Consider the following 7788-nt stretch of genomic DNA (forward strand, 5'->3'; position numbering starts at 1 on the left):
GCGTTCTTTTGTGTTGACTTTATGTAAATAAATCTACAAATATTTAATCAAGATTGTACTATAATTATTTGTGCATAGTTGTTGCCGAAATCTATATAGAAATATTCTAAATGTGTCTGTGTCTATATAATAATAATAATAATAATAATAATAATAATAATAATAATAATAATAATAATAATAATAATAATAATAATAATAATAATAATAATAATAATTGCAATATACTATATACGAGAAAATTTTTATGGTCATCTAATTAATGTGTATTACTATATTTTTTAAAGTACAACTCATACATATATGAGAAAGTTTATATTTCCAATCAAATGCATATATTCTTGAAGAGTAATTGAAAATTTGTATATATTCTTTAAAACCATTAAATAATTTTTTGATTGTGTAATGTAACACTTATACATTTTGATTTCAAAGTATTATTATATTTTTCTTAATAAGAAACAAATACTTGTCAACATTACATATAAGGAAAATTCCAATACTTATAAGTTATAAGGATCCGAGATGGTCTCAAGACAAGTTTGACCCTTAAATTTATATGTTTTATAAAATTTAAATAACAGATATGATGTCCCTTTCTCTTAAAAACCAACAGCGTATCTAGTTAAAAAAAAAAATTAATAAACAGATACGATATTGTTTGTTTTTTTTTTTAAAAAAATGAACATTGTATCTTTAAAAAAAAATAATAATGAGACATGGCGTGGATTTTTTTTTAAAAAAAAATTATCGCAATTTCTTATTTATTTGTTTAAAAAAAGAAATGTGAAAAAACTGATACAATAAATAAATTATGTCCGTTTTTTTTTTCAAAAATTTGACGCCATTTCATTATTTCTTAAATGACATACAACATCAGATTTCTAAAATTGATGTTGTGTCATTAATTTACTACGTAATCTAGAACTACTACGCAAAAGAAGTAACGTTAAAAGGGTTTGCAACGTGAAAATGACATAAAAGAGAAGTATTAACTTTTTATTATATTTATTGCACCAAGACTTACTCATGTAAATTGGTTTGTATACCGAAATTTAAGTTTTTCTCTCTTTTTTTTTTAGATTTTGTTTATGTGCTTTCTTTTGTGTTGATTTTATGTAAATAAATCTACAAATATTTAATCAAGATAGTAGTATTATTATCTGTGCATAGTTGTTGCAGGAATCTATATAGAAATATTCTAAATGTGTCTGTGTCTAAATAATAATAATAATAATAATAATAATAATTATTATTATTATTATTATTATTATTATTATTATTATTATTATTATTATAATAATTTAAATAAACTATATACGAGAAAATTTTTATGGTCATCTAATTAATGTGTATTACTATATTTTTTAAAGTACAACTCATACATATATGAGAAAGTTTATAGTGCCAATCAAATGCATATATTCTTGAAGAGTAATTGAAAATTTGTATATATTCTTTAAAACCATTAAATAATTTTGTGATTGTGTAAATTTAAAAGTAACTGGGACCAAGCTTGGCTCATTTGCCAAGGCAAAGTCTTTAAGAGAATAATGAGGAGTTATTTTACAACTTTTGATGTGAAATGCCATGTTGGAGGAGTGAGGTGAAGAGAGAGAGTGTTTGTTTTTTTTTTTTTCGGCAAATGGTGAGTTATTTCTCTTCCTTAAGGAAGAGAAATAAATGTGAAGACAGCACTTGTTGTGTGCGTTTCGCGCACAGCAACTACCACGCCAATGAAGAGAATTAAATGTTAAGACAACACTTGCTGTGTGCGTTTCGCGCACAGCTACTGCTACCTGGGGCACGTCCAACGCCATTAGTTTATTATTATTATTTTTTTTAAAAAAATCATTTTTGGGTTTTTTTTTTCCTCCCCTTCCCACATTCTATTTCCTAATCACTCTTACATTCTCCCCCAAATCTCCCCAACTGATGCGGATGCTCTAATAGGTGATATGGTTGCGTGGGTTAGACGCACCCACCTACTTCCGCCCGCGGTTGTATATATCCATTTTTTATCTAGAAGATTGTCACATTTCATTTTCTTCTTCTTGTTCTTCTCTCTTCTTCTCCTCCTCACCACCACTTCTGTCTTCTTCTTCTCCTCCTCACGGCCACCGTCACCGTCCACCACTCCTCCTTACTACCACCATCACCTTCTTTTAATTCTACTTCAACTCCTCCTTACTACCACCGTCGCCGTCCACCACTGTCGCCACTCTACCAACGCCGCCGCCACCACAACCTTCCTTCTTCATTGTGAGTTTTTATTTTTATTTTTATTTTTTAAAAAAATTTGGTATTATTTTAATTTTTTGAATTGTTTTAAATATTTTTAAATTGTTTTGAATTATTTGTTCATGATTGGTGGTAATTTTTGTATTTTTATGCAATAATTATGTATTGGAAATTATGATGAACTTGAATTTTAGGAATTATATTAAATTATATTTCGAATGAGGATAAATCTTGTGTGCGATCGACTCACAAATCCATTTCCGTGAGACGGATCGGGTCATGATAAAAACGGATTAGGAAGATTACTTGAATTTGATGAGATAAGTAGGATTACAGCTAGCAATTCAATATAAATGTATTGTTTGGGTACTGATTACTTGAATTTGATAACATGATTCAGATTATGTTGAACAATTCGATATTTATGTAGTGTTTAGGTAACTTTTGGTACTTCCATTCACAATGTTTTCTTTCTTGATAGGTTGAGGTTGAAGCGTTGAAGTTTTGATCTGATCCATTACTGGAAATGGCACAAACGAGTTAGTTTTAATAATTCTCATTGTCTATTCTATGAGTGAGTTATTATTATTATTATTATTATTATTATTATTAATTTTTTAATTTTAATTAGGTGGATCCAAGAGAGATGCTAGTGTGAAAAAAAGCAATATTCCTGATTATTTCGGAGCAGATCTTTTTCTATCGGGGCGTTACATTCAACCTGAGAATCCTTATTTTGTGACCAAAATTAGACGAACAAGGGTTGCCAGTCTGGTAATTATTCTAGATATCAATCTAGTATATTCTTGATGCGGGAGGAATGAATTGAAAGATGATATTATATATATATATATATATATATATATATATATATATATATATATATATATATATATATATATTGTTCATTATGTGTGTCTAGCTTAGCTTGTTTCTCAATTACTTACGTATGTACATGAGTTTTAATGGATTGAATCGGATTTGCAGTATATACCAAGAGAAATCATTAAGGACTTCAATCTTGAATTACCTCCAACCGTCACTCTACGTGACATGATAGGCAGGGAGTGGATAGCAAATGTAATTGTCTGGGGTGATGGTCGAACATGGCTGTCTGGAGGGTGGAGAAACCTGTGCAATTTGAACCTTGTTGGAAAAGAAGATGGGTGTATTTGTGAGTTCCTGCCACTTCAAATGGAGAATAATATGGTGTTGCAGGTTACAATTGTCAGAGAGGACGATGCCATGCAAATGAGGAATTAATGAGGAAGAATATAATGAATGAAAAATGTCTTACTTTAATGTAATTTGATGACGACATATCAATTCAATTCTATTTTGGTTTTAGATCTGGCCTAGGAACATACATGTTAAGTGCATGATGACTAATTCCTTTAATTGCAAATTCTCATATTAGATACTGTATTACTTGTAATTTTAAAATAAATGAAGGAATTATAATAATTATATAGATTACTTAGCATCCATATACTTAACATCCATGTTTGGTTATTGATTAATGGTTGATTCTCTATAAAAGATAGATCGCACCATTTGTGATGATCCATATTTGTTCAAAGATTTTTGTCGACCATATCAATAATTAGAAGATGTAGCCCTAGAGTAAAGCTTGCAAATCTTAGGTGAATTGAAGAGGCAATTCTAGTGGTAGAAGAGGATGTTGGTTTTATGACTTTTCGGCAGTTAACGGCAGACCAACATTATCGTTAGAATAACGAGAATATAGGAGAGGATAACGACAATATAGGAGAAATATAAGAAAAAATATATGCAGAGAATATATGAACTTTGTATTAATGAATATTTCTTGTGAATACCCAGAGTTCTCCCCATTCCTCTATGTGAGAGGTTTATTTATACATATTTTGGACCTAGAGCCCTGCAAGGAATAAGAATTCTAAACTGCCTCATATTGGGAGTCCTAGTTATATAATAAAACATAATTTTATTATACTAGAAATAATGAGCCCAATTCTAATTATATTGGGAATAAGAGGCTCAATCGACAAACTCTTGGGTTGCTTCGTATCTATATCTTTCTTGGGCTTCCTTGATCCAGTTGCTTTCATGGGTCGGTCCATGTGGCTCAGGCCAACTATAATTATGTCGTGCATTTGTGTGCACCATGCAAGGTGCACACGGATGCAAAAACGGCGTCGTTTTACTTAAATAAATAAAATTATTTTCGATTGCCGTTAGTTACGTAAACATATGTGCATAATTTTATAATTTCACATTCTGGATTTATAGTTATGAAATTATGGATGTGTAGATATGCAATTCTGGATTTATAGTTATGAAGTTACCGATGTGTAATTATGCATGCAATTCTGAATGTATAGTTATGAAGTTATGGATGTGTAGTTATGCAATTCTGAATGTATAGTTATAATGTTATGGATGTGTAGTTATGCATGCAATTCTGAATGTATAGTTATAAAGTTATGGATGTGTAGTTATGCAATTCTGGATTTATAGTTATGAAGCTATGGATGTGTAGTTATGCAATTCTGAATGTATAGTTATGAAGTTATGGATGTGTAGTTATGCAATTCTGGATGTATATTTATGAAGTTATGGATGTGTAGTTATGTAATTCTGATTTTTTTAATTTTTTTTTTAAAGTCGGATGTCAAAACGACGTCGTTTTTGAAATGGTGCACACGGTTGCACAACATAACGCTCCTAGTATATTATCCATGGCAAATGGCAAATTATATCGTGCACCGCTGTGCATAATCGATTATGCATCGCGCATCAAAATGACGTCTTTTTGTTTAATGAAACGAACCGACATCCATTTCCACCGTTCCCTACCTTTCCGCAAAAAGTAACTATGTTATTCAGTTTCATTTTGTATACACTGCAGTTTCAGTTCAACACAACTACAGTTTCATTTCGATATAACTACAGTTTCATTCAATATTTATAGACTCAAATATGTGAAAATGTTATTTAATTTTATTTTATATACACTATAGTTTTATTAAAATAGAACTACATGATCATTTTAATTTAATTACAGCTTCATTGTACAATATACACTCAAATATGTGAAATGTTATTCAGTTTCATTTTATATACACTGCAGTTTCATTTCACCACATCTACAGTATCGTTTTGATATAACTGCAATTTCATTTGATAATATAAAAATAATAAGTGAGGCAGTGTCGGTTTAGATATATTGTAGTGTCAGTTGGTAATTAACATACAAAAAATGCACTCTCCGTTAAAACTAACGGCGCGCCGTTTCTTTACTTAAAGAAACAACGTCGTTTTGACCGCGGTCCACGATATAACGACCCATTATCCATCATCCAGTCCCCCACTATCTTGAGATTTCATGAAGACAATGTCTCAGGAAAGTATCTCGATCTGTTTTCTAGTAGGCTAATTATGAACTGGGAGCAATGAGAAGATTTAGGTGCTCGTGGCTCTTCTCGTAATGTACACATATCGTGGGTCTGCTTCATACTTATTGTAGTCATTATATGTGTGTCCCATGTGGGTTAAAAGGAAAATCAAAGCTATGCAAAAGGAGGGTCAAGCCTCATCCAAATCCCTTTTCTCCAAGGCCAAGACATGCTTGTCAGAGTTGAAAACCACAACCCCAAATTATTGAGAACACAAATGCAGATGTAACACTCCCGATTTTACGTACTAAACAAAGGCAATTAAAGCTTAGATATAGAGATTAAACTAAACATTAAGCATTAAAAGTCGCGGAAGCTAACAGTCAATCGGGAAATGTGATACCACATATATCTAATCTATAGATGCACATGCTAGAAATCAAGCACTAAATACCAAAATCCAACATAAAGTCAACCATTCTAGAGTTAAAGACACACAGGCCACAATAACTAGACTAAGAGGTAAAGGAGAGCTACGCTAAACTACGTCTTCTTCTAGCGCGGTCATAATGGTCTACTCTGTACCTGTAAAACATAAGGAGTAGCACCCGTTAGCGAATAATGCTAAGTAACTGTAACACCTCTTATTCTTTTCCCATAATATTTATATTAAATATAAATATTATCTAAATAGAACTATTTACTTATAATTAAATAGTTTGCTAAAAATATATACATATACCTAAATCCATTAATTTATTGATATGGTCCATGGTGGACCGTCGACCTTTGTCTAAAATAAAGCCCGTTAGCCATTTTGGATAAAGTAAGGAGGGTCCTCTTACATTTTCAGATTCGTATTAGGAATCCTAAACCTTTTACCTTTTCAGATTCGTATTAGAGAGCCTATACCCTTACTTATTCAGATTCTAACTGGGAATCCTAAATCTATTTAAAGGGGATTAGAAAGCATTTTGAATCCATTTCACCCATCCCTATTCCCTCACTCGAAAATCCCTCCCCAAAACATAGTCAAAGGATTCCCCATCACCGGGCTTAGGGAGGATCGATTGAGGAAAGATCTTAGGAACTTGTGAGAAGTTTAATTAAGCTAAAACGGTAACCCATGTCTTACAAAACCTATTTTCCTTGCTATCTTTTATTGATTGGCTCCTTTGAATGATTGTATGTGTGATTTCATGACTAAGCCTTGATAGAGCTTGTCTTTAGGATTTATGATGTGGATTATTGTTATTCTTGTTGTTCTTGATGATCTTGTGTGGTTGTTTGCATGATCTTGTGTTTAAGCATGTTTAGAGCTTGGCTTTAGGGTTTACAAGATGGTGTCTTGATGTTCTTGTGGTTCTTGATGTTCTTGAACAACTATGTGCTTATTCTTGAGGCTTGGCATGATTAGAACTTGTGTTTAGAATTTAATTGTATTGTTTCTTGGCTTATTCTTGATGTTCAAGCCCCTATTGTTGTTGTTGAGGATTGGGAAGTGTTTGGACTTGAATTTGGGCATAATTGATGAATTCCTGGGATGGGAAGTTTAGCCAAGAAGCATGCTCTAGCGGGTAGTTGGTGGGAGGACGAACCCCCACTCGACCACCCGTCGGGAAGGGGCCCTTGTTCCAGCGGGTGGCCGGCGGGAGGTTGAGCACCCGCCGAAAGTCCCGCTGGAACATAGCCAGCCCGCCGGTGGGTAGTCCAGCGGGAGTTTGTCCTCCCGCCGTACCACCCGCTGGTATGGGCGGTGAAGTGTGTTGTTTTCCGTCGTTGATCGTTTCCTCGTGCCCCGTTGTGTCTCGTTTGACGTGCGCAAGTCTAGCATGATGTCTTAAATGCCGTAACGTGATTTGTGGTTCGTGTCTAAGCATGTGGTCTAAACTTGTATTGTCGTGTTGAGTCTTGATGTGATTGTTGTTGAGTCTTGATTGTCGTGTTATTGTCCATGGCGACGAAAAGATGCGAGATTGGTGGAAAAGATATGTTAGAGGTATGACGCACTGCGAGTGCTTGTGTTATGTGCACTGTGTGTGCTTGATCGTTGTGCTATAGGCACATATCACTTGATTATTGTGCTATAGGCACATATCATGTTATGTAATGGCACTACATGTGCTTGATCATTGTGCTATAGGCACAGATCACTTGATTATTGTGTTAT

The sequence above is a fragment of the Ipomoea nil genome, unplaced genomic scaffold (genome assembly GCF_001879475.1).
Source record: "Ipomoea nil cultivar Tokyo-kokei standard unplaced genomic scaffold, Asagao_1.1 scaffold1734, whole genome shotgun sequence".
Classification (NCBI taxonomy): Eukaryota; Viridiplantae; Streptophyta; class Magnoliopsida; order Solanales; family Convolvulaceae; genus Ipomoea; species Ipomoea nil.